Consider the following 20,180-nt stretch of genomic DNA (forward strand, 5'->3'; position numbering starts at 1 on the left):
AGTATCATAATCACAGAGGCTGCGCTGACCTGCAGGAATTTATTTTCTTGGGGACCAGCAGCCCGCTGACCATTACCAAGTTCACTTGACCTTTCTTTGTGTGTTCAGTGCAAATTTGACCCCGTCCTGTCACGTACTTCACTGTAATCGAAGATTGCGCGTCACCATGCTCGTTGGAATAGGGCGACGGAGAAAGCTAAAGTTCTCTCTTCCAAAAGGAAAAGTGAGGACATTTCCTGTGGCAACTTTCTGTAAGTAGAGCCACTAAAAAAAACAAAATCCATTTTGTGGTCTTCCTAAATAAAGACTGATGCCATCACTGTCTCATTTTAGTCACTTTTTGGGTTCATCTGCTATCCAGCAGCTGTACTTTTCAAATATGGAACAGCCGCTGAAGCCGCCTCAGACTGTTTCCACCCACCAGAAGATCTAGAAATCTGTCCTGAAATGTGTTTTATTCTCTGCCTCCTTTAACATGCTGATGACAACAAAAGCAAAACAAGCAAATCCCACAAAGGAATATAATCAAAACTCTTAAAAGCCCAAAGATAAAGATACCATTTCACAATGTAATGTTTTGTTCCAAGGTAAACTGTGTTGATAATGATTTATTGCAATGGCCACTTAATCAGACACACAAGACATTCGTCCAAATCAACACGTGTTTCTTTGTGGCCAACAAACTCGTAATAACTGGCAAACTGTCAAAAAAAACAACTAACAATAGCCAACTTTCCATCCCTAGAATATCCTCTCTCAGAAATACCTATATATATATACAAAGCTTATATCGTACTACACAGACAAATGGCCACACATGAGATAAAGTACACAGCGGCTCACCTTTACGAACACACTGTGTATTTATTTTGACACATCCTTGACTTTTCCAAATAGACTACCAGAGGCCTCAGCAGCAGCTGCTTGGCTTCACGCTCACCACCTATTCTAGCATGAAGGGAAGAAGAAATTCAAAGCCCCCTTTGACCATATTAGTCCACAAAACTGCCCATCTTTTCCATTAGCTAAAGCGAGCAATAAACGTTGTATAAACTCGTGAGCCAGAGTGGGACAGCGCTGGTCCCCATCCAGCTACAGGAACCTGCGGATGTGCCATGTGGGGAGGGTACAAAGAGGCAGAACATGAAGACGGGGAACGTTTAAGATTTGAACCAGGCCACTAGGAAGAGCGCCAGGCTATAAAACTCATTTTAAATAGTGGCCAATCCGTGGAATTACAATTTTCGGGTCCGATACCAGACGCCATTGGGCCCGAAAGACTTTTTCCCCATAGGCTAACATCAGGTAAATAACCTTTCCAGTACGAACACTTGAATAGATGTTTTTTTTAATTATTAAGCCCTCAAAATTGTAGAATGCACTAATAGCCAAATTCAGAGTTTCCTTCCTCCGTTCATGAGCATGAGCCTGAGTCAGGACTGGGAGTCGGGGTTAAAGGAAAAGCTCTTGCTCTCTGGGCTCCATGGATGTGGAAGATTGCTGGAAGAGCTATTGTCATCTTTATGTAACACTCGGGACGTCAAACGTTCTTTGCTTTCATGCACCAATAAGCAACTTTCCTATGAATGAACGGGGCCCCGCCTCCAACGCTGCATCCCGTTCTCTTCATACATCCGCGGTTTGAACATGTAGACCGTGACACCGTCAAGACGTAGTGTTCGTGCTGTAATTGTTAACCTGTGAGACTCGAGTGCGTCGACATTAGCCCCCGGAGGCCGTCTGTCAAACGGTCAAGGTTCCCAACAAAAACAGAGGCCTGTTTGAACAAGAGCACATTCCTCTCACAGCCAGGTGAGCTCCGTGACCCTGAACAACACCCGTACAACAACACCTTCCACTGTCACCTGCTCCAACAGAGAAGAAACACGGATTACTTCAAATCCCCAAACAAGCATGCACAACTCACGCAGTCAACCTGACCCTCAGCTGTCCGAGCAGTAAAAGAGAGCAGAATTAATGCTTATTTCCAGGAAGTATCCTTCTAGCAGGCCTGTTTGAAATGTTAACAGTCTCCGAGTTGATGATAATGCCATGTAACAGCTGCACTTTCCATATAATCAAGAATAATGATGTTTATGCTGACATAAATCAACTCTTGGGACTGTGCTGGAGAAACATCATGACTTTTGTAAGCTGCTTCTTACAGACAGCACGAGGCATTCTTGTTGCACTCCTTCATTCATACCCAATTAAACCCGCCCACCCATTTCCACACAAACATTTCTCTTCTTTGTCTGTCGGACATTTCTATCCTTGCATAGCCTTGTTGTTTTTCGGGACCATGTGGTTTGGCGGGTGACCTGGCGTCGGGCCAGACTGTAAAGAGAGTCTCAGTGTTTGTAAAGCGAGTGCGAGCCCCGTGCATGGTGCCTGCACGAGTGTCATGTCCGCTGGAGAAAAGGCAGAAGCAGAGAGGAGCATCTGAAGCAAAACACAGAGAGACGCTCATGTTACTAAACACGAGTGCAAAGGAACAGAGAGTAAGAATTCATAGAAGGTCTGACACGTTTCCATCCAGCTGGCTTCATTCTTCTTCTGCTCTCTTCTTGTTCTCCTCCACTGTTCAAGATCATCTTTGTTTGCCGAACGTTGATGGCGTAGTGGACTACGTAGTGAAAAGGATGGGTTTGATTTCTCTGGTCCTGCTAGCGTTTGCTTGCAATCTAAACTAATCATTAAAACAGAAAGTCTGTTTCTAAACCGAATCAAATCCAAGTAAAAACATATCCTATCGTCTAATAGTAATGTAGTCTCTCATATAATAACTGCTGTCATAAAAAGGTGGCTTAGTGTCTATATTCTATGAATACTAACAGGTCCACTTAAAGCTGGAGCAGGAATCCAACCTTGGAGAGAGAACACAGTGGACAGTAGTGTATTGAAAGCAGATGTGTGAAATACCTTCTTTTGCAGCAGCTGGCATCTATCAGCACTTTCTGGCACACTGAGATGCACTTTTAATTTTTGATATCTACGGCAGCACTAATGACGCAGTAGAACGAATCTCCTACGTTTCTAATTGAGCTCTGCAGCCGATGGAAGAAACCTTGGATGAGAATGTGAGTATTGGAGCCGTAATAACAATCAATACCAGGCAACGGGGTTGCTGGAGAATTCATTCGTGCTTTTAATCAAACACAAAATCTTAAATAAACCCAAAACGTGTTGTTTTGGGTTTAGCTGTAATGACGGGAAAATAAAACCCCGTAAACGCTGATAACTGACTGCATGTGAGTGTAGCTGCAGCTGTGTTGTAGGCGGACCAGAAAGGCATTTGGTGCACAGAAGTTTAATCTTCTTTTCTGATTTAGGATTTGGGACGGATCAGACTTGCAATTTGATGATCGTCTCAGCACAGGATTGTCAATGCAAGGCAGCTCGACGTTGTAGGTAGTGTTGACGTCTCATGCTATCCGACTACATGGCGTTACAGTGTCTCCCACGCTGACAAATTAAAAATGTACTCGTATTAACAAAGGAGCCACTGGAGACACGGTTCATAATTTGGGGATTTGCAGTGAGCTTTACTCAAAAGGTTTCTGGACTTTTGGAACCCCCCCCCCCCCCCTTCCCCATGGGTGTTGTGCACGACATTTGTTCATTTATTTTGGATCAATTTGGACAGCTGCAAACAAAAGGCTCGGGAGTCACACAGGAAAGGCTGCTGGCAGTCCTTTCAGCTTCGGAGCTGCCCTGCTGAAAATCAATCAGCAACCCAGTGTTTGGACACAGAGCGTTTGCTTAACCTGCGAAACTCAAAACTGTGTGTTGACTCAAGTCAACCGCAAAATGCTCAACAGCAACAACAGTCAAAAGCAATAAAAACAGTCTCTATTTCTGCAGAACACAAAAACAGAAAAACTCAAATCTCTTTTCCTCCAAGCCAACGTTAATAACCGCTAACTGAAAGTAAACTGACCCGTGTTGTTTCTAAAAAATAAAAGAAGAAGCCATTTGGCAACTATTTTCATGTTGGAAGTGATGCTTCACGTTTGTCTAATTTTCTCCGGTTTAGCTACGGTACAAACGGCACAGTGGTGTCCAATTGTCTCGCACAGCTGGATAGCACACATAACGCTCGTTCTGCCAATTACTTAATGGCGCCCTCGAGTACACAGCGAGTAAACACACGCAGACTTGGACACACATCAGAAAACAACTGGGCCGAGACAGAAATGCTGACTGGCAGGTTAAGAGGAGATTACAATCAACCAGTCAGACATCAGAGAGCCGTCAAAAGCAGCAGTGTTACAGTAGCAGAGCCGTGTGCTCGTGTGCATTTATGATCGTCTGTCTAGATGTGACAACGGCACATTGCCTCTGGAGCGTTTAATGTCACATGGCTGAGGGAGCGGTGCTGAAGCAGGCTCTCAGATTACAGGATTAACATACAGAGAGAGAGAGAGAGAGCGAGATCGCAGAGAAATGGATCACAGCACAGAGACCGGCTGACACATTTCACACTAAATGGACGACATGGTTGCGGGTTCAAAAACTGTCCCATCTTGTAGCACTTTGAAGTAGCGACAGGGGATTTGTGACACAGTTGCTGAAATGCAGTGCCTTTCTTTTGGTGTGGTGGTTTTTCCAGTTGTTATTACAACATACATCATTGGTATACGTGTTGATTTGGAACAACAAGGCACTGCCACAGTTTTTCTACTGCATGTTTGCTCAACCAACATTATTATGGCTGTGGAATTTCACAAACAACAACTAAAAAGCTTAAATGAGACCTAGTTAAACTTCTTCATCAAGTCAAAGTTACTTTATAGTCTTAATAGAACCAACTATTATAAGAGCTGATTAATCATGTATCCATCTATGTCTGTTTTGTATGATTCTAAATTGAATATCTTTGGGTTTTATGCGCGTTGGTGCACATAAAATATGTCTGTGTGCTGTTTTAGGCCAGCTGTAATATTCAACATAACATTTAATGGTTAATGGTAAAGCTACATTATATTCTGTGCTGTTACTAACACACTGCAGTATCCGTTGTAACCTCTATCGGCCATATCGCATTAAGGTAATCTAATTATTCTCCACATCCTTCCTCGTTAAACAGACCCGAGGTCTTCACACGTTTCATCCGGAGAGACATTCAGTCGCAGTCAGTATGTGATGAAGACCAAATGAATGGGAGATAACGGCTGTGATTAACTCACTGTGTTCATTCTTCATGCTGACGTGACAGCATTATCTTATGGACGGAGGGGGTTGTGCAAACCCTGCGCTGATGAACTAATGTCTGTCAGCGACGTTGTTTTGTTGCCTGGGAGAGATTCAGTCACTGCTGAACCTAATTTGTGGTATTAAGAGCTACTCCTTAAGGGGTTGCTGCAAGGATCTAAAAGCCTAGAGATGGTCCGTTTACTGGCAGACCCCGCCATGTGTTTGTTTTGACTCAAACACTTTAATGAGCGGTGTATTATAGTAACACTGTTTTGCACAGGACTAGAACGGTACGTCTCATTCATAGAGACGCTGGATGCTTTGAACACAAACATCTGTATCTCCCAAAATGAAAGAAATCACGATCATCTAACTGGAGATAAGACAGAAAAATTCACTTTTTTTGTGAGATGAGACTGTGTTATCTAAAACTGTTCCACGCCTTAAAACGTAATTTGGTGGTATTCCCCTTTAACTCTCACATGCATGAATAATAGCATGGAAAAAGGAAAATGTACATTTAGGATTGGGGAGTGTGCGGCTGAAATGTAGGGAGGACAGAGATTAAAAAGCAGGTTAAAAGGATGCTGCTCTTTCCGCAGGCAGCGTTGTCAAACCCGTTCTGCAGAACAGACTCTTCAACCCCCCACACTCAACATGTTAGCATTCTTCCTCGGGTCAGCCCTTCAAGTGGAGGTTAGGCTCGGGGCAAAGAAGGAAACTACTCAAAACAGGCGACAATATGCTGGCGAGGGTTTCATCTTCGCCATCTTGGTTCAGTTTGTTGGCTTTGATCAAACTCACTGCAAAAAAAAAAAAAAATAAAATAAAAAATAAAAAAAAAAAAAAAAAAAAAAAAATAGAATAGCTTGGTTTAAAAATAGCACGAGCAGCGCGTAGCATGCCACTACATTATTGTGAAAAATCTGAACAAAAAATGTTGAACACAGCATTGATGTTTCTAAAAAAAGTGCCTATTTCACAACAGCTGTGTTCTTCATGCAGGTTAAAGTTTGGGTCATAAATTACAAGGTTGTTGTTGTTTTTTTCAGCTATAATAATTTGCAATTCGGATTCATATCCACGATGTTTTGGATCTAATGTCTTGATGAGCAGATGTTTGAATGGAGAGTTAACTTTTATGAGAATGAATTATGAGAGAAGGGTCTTTACTGTGTTGTCAGTCAGACTATTCCTGGTACATATGTTAGCGTTGAGAGAATGAAAACTAGTTAGCGAGCAAGCAGAGACGTTGAACCAGCTACATAATTAGCTATAGGGCTGTGCAATCTGACCATAATCTTCTATTCCAATAAAGGTCATTATTTTATATCTCGATAACAATATATAGCATATAAAGAGAAAAATAATAAATACTTCCAGCTATTCACTGACTGTGTTTGCATGCAGCCAAACAAATACGGGGAATAAGCAATATTCTTATCAGTTCTGATTTTCTGAAAAAGGGAAAGAAATTGTGCATCTTGATATGTGACTTCATCATGATATGATTTAATTCAAAGTCAATTATCATATTTAATTATCGCCCAGCCCTAGTTAAAGGTATTATCATAATAAGCGATAATTATTAGTTAAAAGTAATGGATAAACAATTGAAAAGGATGATTAAAACTTCCAGCTTCTGCCACTCAAAGTGGTACAAACGAGCACAAAACCAACATAAGATAAGATATTTTACTGTGGACTCACACACATCAGCAGTGCACAGTCCAACACTACAGTAGTAGTAAAACAGATCTCAGATCGTCAAAACTGGGGCGTGGAGAGGTTATAATCTCTTCTCGGAGACCCTGAGCTGCAGTCTGTCCTTTAAAAAAATAAAAAAAATCTCTTCCTCTCTCTCTCTCAGTTGCTATGGTAACCTGAGTGAAGGGTGACCGGTGCATGCTGGGTTAGTGAGTGTTTAATGTAAGCCCCTTCCACCACACATTACCCTCCTTTTTTAAATCTCAAAAAAAACAAACAACACATATAACAAAAAACCATTACGGATTACAGGAGGAACATCTAGCTTCATCCAGAGTCTGTCCTCATGTAGCACAGGAGGCTGAACAGTATTTACATGTAGAGTATTCATAGAACCTGAGAAGGATGGGCAGCGACAGGAAATGAGTGAATGACCACCAGACCCCCCCCCCCCTTTGTGCTCAAGGTGACTTTCTTTTACATTGACCTGATTATCTGGACTCCGCCCCCCTTCACACACACACTCATTTGACACCGATAATGGGCTTCATTCGTCAAAACCACAGTGGGAGGTATAGCAGCCTGTAGCCTCTGTGTGCACCAAACACACATTTCTACCACCACCTCACCCTATCTCCAGACCAGCCTTGTCATTACGGGGCATTCCCCACATAGACGGGACAACTCTCTCACCAAGAGATCAGCCCCGGGGGCTTGATCGGAGCACCCTGTCATCCTGCCCTTCCCCCTCCCCCAACACCATTTTTTTCCGCACCGACACCTCCTAATATGACAGAATCACCTCCGTCTTGGTGAGAGGATCCCAGTCTGTATATCCTGAGGAGTGATAAAGCAAACCAGCAGCCCTGACTCCCCTCAGCCACACACACACACACACACACACACACACACACACACACACACACACACACACACACACAGAGAGGACACCGATAGCCTCCGACTATCTGCCGGTCACATGCAGTCCACACACACACACATTCCAATCAGCAGCCGGCTTCGGCTCCCGCACTCCCTTTTTTCTCCTTCACCATGCACTCATTTGATTACAGGGTAGAATAGGCAGATTCACTGAGCTCTTCGTCTTACCCTGTCTGTTGCATTCCCCCTTCTTTATCCTCAACTCACTGCGATATCCAGCTTCCTGCGCTAGTCGACAGAAGAGCACAACACGCGGCCGTGCATTTCCTACGCAAGGTATGTCATCCACGCAGGTTCAAAGGCGTCGCTGACAAGCACCTTTGGATCCCAGAGGCTGTTCAAGGAAAATCCCAGTTTCACTGATGGCTCTGAGGGGAGGGGCAAACAAGGGATGAACCAGCCATACAGCGTGAGATGTTGTTTGGGATCTTGCAAACAGTCAGCTGGCCGGCGAGAACTTCTCCTTCGGATCCACGCCCTCCCTAACCTCCTTCTCTCTTGCCTTTCTCTGCAGAACGCAGTGGGGGCAGAGGGGACAGGCACAGATGTTACTGGCTCCAGGCCACACCCCTTTTCAACACTCCCAGTCCTAATAGGATGCAGCCGAGCCTTGGCCGCCGCCCAGCTCCAGACTGGCTTTGGACAACTTGTTTCGGGTTTGTTTGGAGAGGGCCTGTTTGGAGAGCTGCAGGGAGGAAACGAAGCTAAGGTGTAAAATGTGTGCGGTGTAAACTTGGTTGTCAGAGAGAGAGAGAGAGAGAGAGACAGAGAGATGGGAGACGAAGCAACTAAAGAAAATGATAAAAACATAAAAAAAGATCTATCCTCTACCATAAACATCTCCTGGGTAAAATAAAACCGCATTCAGCACAAGCAACTTGAAACATTGCACATATTCCATCCAAGCACTCTTGCAACGATTAGACTTGAATTAGATTTGAATCCAAACAATCCCAGACACTCCCACATGATTTACAGCACAAGCATCACTCCTGCATGTCAGCTAGATTCTCACTCTCAACCTCCAGCATCCACAAACACCCCTACGTTGCAGAATAGTGATATTTTTTGGACTGTACCAAAGTAATGGAAGTGTGTGGGGAATGTTCTGCAGAAGATGCTCATCAACATAAATGTTCATAACGTTAAGAAGACCGACTTCAGTCAGGTCCTTCATTTAGTGAGTTTTCAAAGTAAAGTTATTATTAAAAGTTATTATTGAGTGTTTGTAGAGTTCCCACGTCGTCTCTCTAGCTGATCGTGTCACATCAGTTTCAGGAGCCGCATGTTTCCAGCTAAACTTTCCATCTGTATCATGTCAATAATTTAAACTTATGAATGTCATTGTTTTGAATCAGGTTATTCCGTATTTGGATCGGTGTAGATTGTGAAAAATTTGGTGGAATTTAGAAGGCTACAGCTGTTATTTCAATGTGTCAGACACCATATTTAATCAACATTTAGGTAAATGTTGACGTTGGAGCTGTTAAATACCCAATAATAAAGGACTCGGGGTCGGGACATCCCTACTTTTCAAGATGTTTCAGTATTATTGAGACCTTGAGAGCCGTGTTGATTAAACTCTGAGGTCATTCTTGAACATCCAAACTAATTACTGCTTTGTTAATGTAATGTAAAGACATGTTGTCATGAGAGAACAGAAGTCTACCTGAGTCAGGCCCTTCAGGTGTCTGTGCAGGTGTTGACTGAGTGAGCGTCACCTAAACGTCATTTACTTCCACAGAAACAAGACGTCATAGAGCTTTTGTTGTTTATATTTGTTGTCATGCAACACAGCGTTGTCCAGTCAGCATAATCAGTAAATGTGGCAGAAACACAGAGGAGTATCAAATGCTTTGTCGCTGAGACTATGGATTCACACTAAATATGGACTAAGTACGGACTTCTCTGCCAAAAGCCTAAAAGCTAAATTTGGACTTTTTCCCGAACAGCTGTGAGTCAGAAACCCTCAGTATTAGAAATGCTGCCTTCCTTTATCCTTTTCCCATAAAACAGCACAAACCAACCACTTTCCATTCAGGATTAAGGACCATTACGGTCATTTTACATGATTTTTGGTTTTATTTAAACTTCAAAGTTTTCAAACAGCTGCCAACGTGTAAAGTTGCCCGCAACGTTACGATTTCTGGACCCTTTCCAAGTCCCACGTCACGCTAGCTGCTATAATACAACCTCCGAAAGCATTGCAACTTTCTGCTTTGATTTCCAATGGCCACGACTGAGACTGCACTGCAGCTTGATCCAAAGAAACTGGAACCCGTGTGAAACCGTTTTATCTCTGCAGGTCTGGTGTTGCGGACATAAGTGGCGAGCCGAGCCGGTGCGGTCATGAGTGGATAACAGTGGAGGCTGTAACGGTCCTGGGTAGCTGCCTCTGTAAAGAATGTCCTGCAGCTGGAATAACAGACAGGTCCCGTTCTCATGGAGGGCTTCTGTTCTGGTGGGACGTTTCATCCGTGTCAATAAAAGCCAGGACTTGATGTTTTGGTGAGCTCAAAGGGTGCCAGCGTACATACAACAGGAAATGTATGGCACGCTGTGGGCGGGGACATTCTCATAGACAGCGGCGTTGTCGTCGCGTCTGTCTGTCGGAGGGTTTAAAGGAAGACGGTTTGGTCAATGTCATGGTCACCACAAGCAGAAAGAGAGAATGGGCTTTAATGCACGTTTTCCATTTAACACCACTACTACTACTATACTACATTTACAGCAGGATAAATCATGCTTTAGTGATTAAATACATGACAACCTTTCCCTTCTAGCGCTATGATGAGGCTGTTGCATCTTCACTTCTAAAAAGGTAAGAAGAAGAAGCTTCAAAGCATCTTCTTCTACAACTACTCAAACAGAGACCCCGGCCCCCCAAAAAAACGTGTTAGTGTGAACCTTCTCTCTCTTTACAGCATTCTTTCCTGTTAATTATTAAGCTTGTACGGGCAGATACAACTCAACTTTAGCCTATTCTTCCTGGTTTTCAACAGTTTTCAGCTGCTGAAGCTCGGAAATCAGTTCGTAACGCATCAACGGTGGGACGAGTAAACATGAGAATCTGATTGGCTGCAGATTGTAGAAGACCCTGAGAAGTTCCGCCGTGATTACAGCGCCTGTTGACCCAAGTTTCGCTGGTACTATTAGGAAAGAACAGGACATTGGTGAATTGTGAATCAATATATAAAATAATGGAAAAGAAAGAAGGTTTTGCTACATGCTAGTGATAAGTATACGCTCAGCAGAATCATGACTGACAGACCTTGAAATAAAATGAAACGGCCGCCAAGGAATGTGTGAAGGGGTAACGCTGCATTATGGCTGGTCTCATGTGGTGGAGGGGAACAGGGCTACACCGTACATATGTTTCATTTAGGGTGGGGCTATAAAAATAAATTCCACCCATGCAGCCCTTCCCTTTGCAGGAGACCCTAACACTCACAAATTAAATGCCAGGATTGAAAAAGAAAAGGTCCCACTGGTCTCTGCCCACCCTCTGGAAAGCTTGTAATTACCCCCTGGAATAGAAAGGTCCATCCCAGAAGGCATAATGACAACGAGTGAGGATCTATTTCCTGTAATCAGTGTCTTATAATTTACTTTTTGACTCTCCACCAAACGGCAAATCTACCCACACAGACCCTTGCCTGTAGTCCAATAAAAGCATATAAATAATAAAAACATTAAGAGGTAAATAGTTTGTCACCGTGGTCTCCCTTCACATTGCAGTCAATATCTGCAAAGAATTACTCATCACTTAAATCAACTTCTTAATTCACAACCCGGAGAAGCCAAGGATGCGAGGAGAACGTATTTTCTCGGTGGTAGCGGGAGGAAGTGCTGCGAACATATTGTGAAGTGAGCGCGGCTGCAGCTGCTGTGAACGTGCTTGAAACGGATTGACAGAATGCGAGGGTTAAAAGGCTGTGGCTTAACTTGTTGATCCCTCCGCATGTAGGCCAAGCTCACCGCGCTGAGGAATCAGCGGTTAACGATTTCAGCGGAGAGATAAGAAAGAGGATAATATAGCACAACAGCACAACGCACCGAGTATTACAGTAGAGGAAACATACAACAAACAAATCAAATAGAGTAATCCGACGTAAGCCAATCAGTATCCAGTCTGCTCTGAGGGTGAAGACAGCGTCAAAACATTGCATGGCTGTTAGCTAATGTCACACACGGATGCTCTGAGAATGAGCTCACCACACTAAATCCATGTGAAAAGGTCCGAGGTCTGCGACCGCCCTCGCGGGTGTGAGACCGGCTCGTGTCTGACTGACCGACTGACACAGAGGCAAAGTACGAAAGCAAGCCGGAATACAGTACAGCGGCCATCTTGCACGACCGCCGTGGCCGAGCTCAAAGCTGCTTATCTCAGAGTGTGTGATAATCTCAGCAGAGAGAGAAAAACAAGCAGAGACACAGACGAGCCAAAGCTAAATATTAAAGCTCGGTTAAATCTGCCGGGACCCCGAAACCAAAGGGAGCTCAGGTGGTGCAGTGAAAAATGCAACCAAGACACAAATGGCAGAAAAAAAAAAAGGATGTTTTGGGGATGTTAACAAGGACACCTGGTGTTTAACAGGACCGGCCTGACAGCCTCTGAACCTGTGGCCTCTCAAACAACACGGTGCTCGGGGTAACAGCACGCTGCTGATATCACTCGAATGCTCCGAAAAGCAGACTGATGGATCAAAATGTAAAACAACCCCCAGATGACAGATGAGCCAGTTGTTCTAATGGATCCCATAACACTGGGAAAAGTACAACAAGTGACATAACGGACGAGAGAAGAAATATAGACAATGGTTGCCACTAAAAGCTGTAATACAATCGCTCCCGTAGAACAGTTAGCTGTTGACGCAGCTGGTTTTGTCCGACTGCGTGGCTGTTTTGACGGCTTTTCTACAGGTATGTTATCACACAGATATGTTATACTGTGGGAACCTCGTCGCCTAAAGCTCTGCCCAAAGAAACCCGGGACACCTCCTGGTCCTGGAGGGAAGAAGGTGGCTAAGAAAATGTTTCCTACCTGTCGATGGGTAAAGAACGAGGGCAGCGGCGGCAGTTTAGAACCGGGCTGGGAGGATGCGTTGCTTTCATGAAAAGTTATTCGTAAGAAGTCACAAATGTGCTTCACGACAAACAAAACAAAAAGGCGCTTTTCTTAAACAATCCCCGATTCTGCAAATTCAATAAGAATGTGCATGACTGACATTACCGGCACAACTGAGTTAACGGTAATTAACATTACAATGGTAAAAAATACCAACGTCTCAGCTTGGGAGGCACACACACACACACACACACACACACACACACACACACACACACACACACACACACACACACACACACACACACACACACACACACACACACACACACACACACACACACAGAGAAACTAATAAACCAAAGGCTGCGTTTATTATTATATATTATGCAGAAGATTAATAAGATTATCTCAAATCAAGGTAATCCACTTTGCAAAGCGAGTGAACTCCATCCACGATCAGGTCCAAAGAATTAAACTTCATCCTTTGTTCTTGAATTCATGAAGTTGTATCCAACGCATGAATAAAAGGTAAACGATACGACCTAAACCTATTTTTCTGGCTTCGCTCTTTGCTCGATAACTTGTCAGAACTTGATCGTGCTTTACGGAGGGTGGGGCGGCATTTCCAGAGCAGGATAAAGCATACCATGCTCTGGCACGAGCTGCTGCTGAATCTGATATATGTCTGCTGTTTCAAGGCTGTTTTTCAAGGCGTGTTAGACAAGCTTTGGTTTGTTTCGGAGAGGGAAACACGGTGGCATCTGACTCAAAAAGGATGAGTCGCATATTCTGCTAATCCATGCACAAATATAGACCCGTGAGGCTTGAAATTATACCTTAAGGGCATCACGTTGGAGTTGAGCTTCATTTTTGGTCGTGTTAAAGCTCAAAATTGGATAAAAAAAGGCCTGCTTTTTAGATACGCCAACGATAAGATACGACATACAGGGAATCTCATGACTTCTCGTATTAAAAGGTTGAAATGCTGTCGCACAGGTTACGTACCAAGCCGCGTTGGTGAGCGTGATAAGTTCCTCTCTGATATGTTGAACACCCGTCAGCTTTCCGTGATTGAGCTGTAATTACAATAAGTACAAGTAGCAGCCTGAACTTGATGACTGCACAAATTTTTTTGCTGTCAGACAAAATGCTGGTGTCCGACCAGCTGGAACGTCTCCCGCAAAAAACAACAACAACAACAACAACAACAACAACAACAAAAACACAGAGACAGAGAGCTCAAGAGACACCGCCATGACTGTAAACTCATTAACATTGACAATGTGTTCTAGACAAAGGCTGATGGAGGTGAGCAAGGATTGAAACATGAATCCCACTTGGCCCATAACCCCCCCCCCATCCTCCCAAACCAACATCTCTCTTATGGGACTCCCCCACACACGTACAAGACACACATGCTCCCTTTGTTTGAACCGCAGCATAGCTACACTCTTTCCACATCTTGCGGCTACGACACACAAGTGATTAATTTGGACGCTCATTGTCATGGTAATGACTGAGGTTTTGCCGTAATTCTCTCACTCTGGCAAAAGAACAGTCACTTTCTAACTTTGCCAGCTACAACCCAACGCCACTCTTAAGCAGGAAACGCAAAGCCAGGCTACTAATTAAAAAAAACCGCAGGAGCTGAAAAACATTACGCCATTAAAAAGACCTCAGTGAGGAACAAAACCAAAGCAAGTAGAGCCTGTCATGTGACGTACTGGACAGCCTGAGACAATTATGTCAGTCCAAATAACAGGCACTCAACCAGGAATTAAACCAAGATTTTTATTTGAGTGAATACGCCATTTATAACTTCATCTTTTTAGCTTTGGGGGAAGATTACAGCTCAGTGTGCTCAAAACTATTAGTTGCGCTGTCGTCTATTGAAGTGCATTTAAAGGAGATCTCACTTATTCTGTACTTCGCTCTTATGTATTTCCTAAAGGAAACCCTTTTTCATAAAACAGATAAACTGTTGTACCGTCTGCAGAATAAAACAAGTGAAAATAAAGAAAGTTTGGGTTTTCCTGCTATCACAGCGAGAACAGTCAGGTACCATCATTAGAAATACGATCATATGCTTTAAAATAGTCTATTTGATGGATTTGTGAGACTATAGGTGCTGCTGCAGTTCACACACACAATAGCTCCGATGAGTCGTTACCTCTTTAAACAGAAAGTATCTCTGCAGGCACCAGAAGTAGCACAGCTTGTACTGTGCTGTCGAGGGCACAACTGCAACAAGTTCAGATTGGCCCAAAATATATTTTCATAGGTCACCCAGTTCTAGTAATAGAAGCAACAGATCAAGGCTTGCTTCTCTGGAGGGAGCCTGCCTGGTGAAGATGAGCCTGTACAGAAACAACAGTGATGGGGCTGGACTGTGAAAACACACCTAATAATCACACAGCTGTAGTTCAGTGGACGGAGGTTAGGATTCACCCCGAACTCTTTAGATTCTATACATTCATCACAACGTATTGATTAACATCTGCAGCCAGTTATTGTCATACACCGACTTAAACATCATCTAAAAGCTGTGATGCTTCTTCTTTTCATTTTTTAAAATCGCTAATAGAAAATGTGTGAAATAGAGAATGACTTGCCCCGATGGATCATTTACTCACCAAAAGGGTCTGAAAGCAGTCAACCTCAAGGCCCGTTAATTAAAAACCTGCCACCATTGAGTGGCTGAGCTGGAAAGAAGGGTGCGCTGCCCTTTAACCTCTGAGCAATCCCAGAGGCCAGGAGTCATCGGTCTGGAGAGGGGACAAGCAGTGCTGGGTATATCTAAACTTATCTATTATTATTATTGTCAACCCCTCAATTTTGTGTTTCTTTTTGTGTAGAAGAAAATGACTTTCCCTTTGTGAAACAGCAACTCTATTCTTTCCCGTGAAAGGTTGATGTCTTATTTTTTTTAAAGTGTATTAAAATGAATTTAAAACACTGCAGGAAACACCAGACTCTCTGGATTTTAAACACTCAGTCAACTTTTTACAAAACAGCAAGGCTGAGAAGTGGTCCAGCGCGGCCACAAAGCAGCAATCCTCACAATGTGAGGTTGGGTCTTGGGTGTCGCCCCCCCCCCCAAAAGAAAAACGTCTGTCGAAGCTCCCAGCTGTCCCCAAAGCCAGGCCAGGCTGGGGGGGGGGGGGCATGGTGACAGAGCAGGGCCTCGATAGAGAAGGGATGCTAAATGAAGCTATTGTCTGGCCCAAGTGAAGCACACCGCACAAAGAATGGCACATTCAAACAGTCGTACGGGCCTATTGTTGTGGCGGGCCAGCGGAGCGACACATGGTGCAGAGAGAGAGAGAGAGAGAGAGAGAGAGAGAGAGAGAGAGAGAGAGAGAGAGATCTGAGGACATGAAGCTCTGACACAACAACGACCCGGAGGAACTGTTCCCCCAAAACAGTTTGAGATCACTTCATCGAGGTAAACATCACGGGACTAGTCTGACGGGGAAATGGCTTCTAGTTCTGATACATTTGCTGCTGAAACGGATAATTCTGGATCTAAATCAAAACAACAAAACACACAAGATAGTCTGAAAACCAAACAATTGATGGAGAACAATAATCAGCAGATTAATTGTCAGATGGAGCCCTAATGTGGTCGATGAAATCCTCTGCTGCAGTCAATATATATCTAGATATAGGGACGTTTCTGCAGGAGCTTTTGAGGAACTGTGGACAAAAACATCCAGAGAGGAATGTTTTTGGCACTTAAATACCTGAGAAATAAGGTACATCATCTTTATTTTACATTTATGTAAAAAAAAAATCATGCTTTGTTTACTAACATTGCCACACAAAGTACACAAAAAACAGGTTTCCACGGCGCGTGGTTCACAGAAACATCATCGGTACACTAAAAAGAACGCTGACACAACATCTTAAATAAGGAAGTACCTTTTAAGTATTCCCTCTGAGGCTCAACGCATCATCGACATACAGAAACCATGCTGACATATGGTGGTCTTAGGGGCTCAGCTGTTTTACAGTCACGCCTTAATGACATCCGCCGTTGAAAGAATAATTAGTCTATACCTCCTTCCCCCCCTGTGGTGCTGTCTTTTACTCTTTCCCTGATGTATTCTGATGTCAGCAGATGGTGGAAAAATGGTGGACAAGAGTGTTTGCAAAGTCTTAAACACAATTAAAGCTCAGCCTGCTGTCAGTTCAGAGCAGCTCACATCACAACAGATGCAATTGACCGACCGTCAGCTCCGTTTCTCCGGCAACAGAGACTGATTTACAATGCTGCAGTCTGTGTCTGTCCCCCCAAGGACAGATTTGATCAAACTCTTGTTTCCATCAGCAGCACAGTAACTGTCGTTGTCTGTGTCAACAGGGCGATGACCTGAAACATCAACAAAACAACCGGTGCCAAAGAAACAAGGTCGGTGCGAGTTGCTGTAGCCGAAGGCTGTGCCGGTGTAGAGGAAGCAACCCGTGCAATGTGTCATTTAATGTGCTTGCGATTGTTAAAAGGTGACTGGTTTAGCATGCCAACGTCAACTAACACCAGCACCAATATCTGTGATGCAGTTCCAGCAAAGCCTAGTCATCAGTCAACAAGACGTGCCATCAAAAAATGTCAGGGCCAGCCAACTCCCCGTCTGAGCATTACCACTGTGGACAAAATAATAGCGCGGTACATCACGTAAGGTTTCTCCCATGTTTACAGTGAAAACACGTCTGCGGATCACACCGCAGCGGTAAGCCCTCTCACAAGGCAGCAGCCCATTACAAGCACGTACATGCCCCCCCGATGATGATTTAGAGCCTTTTAATTCTCGGGAATGCAAGACTTTTCAGATAAGCGTCTAAATGAGAATAAGCTAGAATGATTGCGCTCTGATAATCTCCGTGTTGTGCTTTTGTGACTGACCTGAAACTTTGTGGCTTTCCCCGAGTTGAGTCATTCCGCTTCTCAGCAGAGCGATAAAACTGAATATTAACTGGGAACAGGTGAAGTATCGTATGTCTGAAGCCCCCCCCAGAGGCCGGTCCTTTCATCCAGGGTAATGTGCCTTTATGAGGGCCAAGCAACTGTATGGGAACTGAATTTATGACGATCCCGGGTGACAATAGTACATGTCAAGAGATGACCAACCCTGGAATTTCAATAGAAACACGATTCATAGCTCAAAAACATAATCCACGCAAAAAAAAATCGTTAAAAAGGCAATTTATCAAGCCTTTGTGGACCTGTGTGCCTGCAGATTACAGACTCGCTGATAAAGCTGCCCTGGCACATATATTACAATGCTATCTTATTGCAGTCATGTCAATATTGCCGTATGTATTTTATAATAACAAATTGCAAAACAGCAATACCAAAGTTGCATAGTTTATCCCCTCGAAACCACTATTAAATCCATTGTATAACTGTAAAATGCCCAACATCTTGGTATCATAAAAACTAGTAATAGTTACTATTTAGTTATTATTCTCAGCTTTATTCATTGCCCATCATGCCGACATTAACCCCATCAACCTCACATCATTCATATAGGATACGCCAACAACACTGTTCTGCACACCTTCAGTCACTGTGCAGCTAACATCTCAGTATTAAGAAGTAAGAAAAGATTTAAAAAATATATGATCTCCTTAAGTTACATAAATATATGAGGCGTTAATGATCACAGGGATCCACAAGTGAACGACTTCAACTGTCCCTCTCTTTGGTGGGGGACCAGGAGGATCCTGTGAAGGACCCTGGAGGTCCCTGCACCACAGTGTGGATATAGTCGTTTCTGGAAAGCTTCATTTCGGGGGTTGTTTTTTTTAAGCTGGAGTGGAAGCCGCTGGAAGTGCAGACAAAACCCAAACAGTTTGCAAACGAGATGCAAATGTCACCCGACTCCTCTCTGGTGACTCCAGTCTAATTAGACCCGGGTATACTTCCGTAAACTCGCCACAGCCCACGTTAACGATGGCTGTCGTGTGGACTGGCTGCACCGGTACGGAGGTCACCGCCACCACCACCAATAACAACAACGGTATTAACTCGGCTATTGTTTCCGCCGTGGGGATGCAAGCTTTAGAGTTTTTGTCCCACCGACGTCGTGCTTACCTCGTCGCGTTGAACATCTTTCTCGTCAACCGTGTCCACAAGTTCATCAGGTTAGCAGAAAAGTGAAGCCGCAGGGAAAAAAAACACACACAAGAGTCCAGACACGGAGATAATTCGACAAGACTGGTTGGTCCGAGCTGCTCGTGATGTCATCGTTTGTACTCGAGCAGCCAATGCGCATGCGTAATCTTTTTGTTCCCAGTGCTTCATGGATATTGTAGTGCAGGATGTTTAGCGACGCTCTTCTCGCGAACCAGTTTAGAAATAACCAGTTGCATTTAAAAGACACGTGACAAAAGATAACTTTGAATGATTTCCAAATGTAAATATTTGATTGATGTTTATCTTTGTCAGTTAATTGCCTTGTCATTTGTGCAGACTTTCAGTTTTTCTTTGTGTTAAAATAATTTGTTTGGCTGTAGAGCAGATCATCTTTTTCTATTACAAATGTACTATTCTTGTCTATTGATAATCAAATGTAATCATGACTATAATCAACCCAAAGATTGTAAAAACAAAACATACTTTAGTTTTTAAACTACAAAATCACAACACTTATTTCAAGTAAAATGAGTAATAAGTCAAATGTAAACGCTGAGTACTATATATGTTCATGGAACCCTCCCTCCTCGGTACCCTCACCTCCATACCAGTGAACAAAAGCACGCTTTGCCTACATCAGATCAACCTTGTGATCAAGCCGAGCCCAGGCCTCTGCTGTAGCAGTGGTGCTGCTCAGCATGCACAAGGCCCTCTGGACCATGGCCAGGTCTCCACCAGTAACCACAGTGGGCGGCTGGTATGCCAACCTTGAAACCAGTGGAGCACCAGTCCACAAACTGGATGGTGCGCTTGGTCTTAATGGTGGCAGTGGCAGCATTAACATCTTTGGGCACCACCTCACCACGGTACAAAAGACAGCAGGCCATGTATTTACCGTGGCGAGGGTCACATTTTACCATCTGATTGGCGTCAGTTATTACTTCATGTACTATAATGTGGTGCCATCTGGTGGCCCAAAGGTAAACTCCATAATTTGAGTCGTAAATTGATTCACAAGTGTAAGTTTACAAGCCAAACACCTATTTTTTTGTTTTTTTACAAAGAGTTTGAACTGTATTTAAAAACGGCTGTACCAACAAAAAGGCCATAAGAACAGTCATGGCATGC

At 43.7% G+C, this 20,180-nt stretch overlaps 1 protein-coding gene across 2 annotated transcripts in view; it reads right to left on the reverse strand.

Annotated features, from left to right (window-relative positions):
- Positions 1-19,157, reverse strand: part of daam1b (dishevelled associated activator of morphogenesis 1b) — a 40,096-nt gene extending 20,939 nt beyond the window's left edge. For both annotated transcript variants that reach the window (XM_076084274.1, XM_076084273.1), the window contains exon 1: positions 19,011-19,157. The gene's annotated coding sequence lies outside the window, so the exon portion shown is untranslated. The remainder of the gene's footprint in view (positions 1-19,010) is intronic.
- Positions 19,158-20,180: the final 1,023 nt, after the last annotated feature.

This window comes from Anarhichas minor, unplaced genomic scaffold, assembly GCF_050575085.1.
Source record: "Anarhichas minor isolate MPS153535 unplaced genomic scaffold, ASM5057508v1 ptg000136l, whole genome shotgun sequence".
In the NCBI taxonomy this organism is placed as follows: Eukaryota; Metazoa; Chordata; class Actinopteri; order Perciformes; family Anarhichadidae; genus Anarhichas; species Anarhichas minor.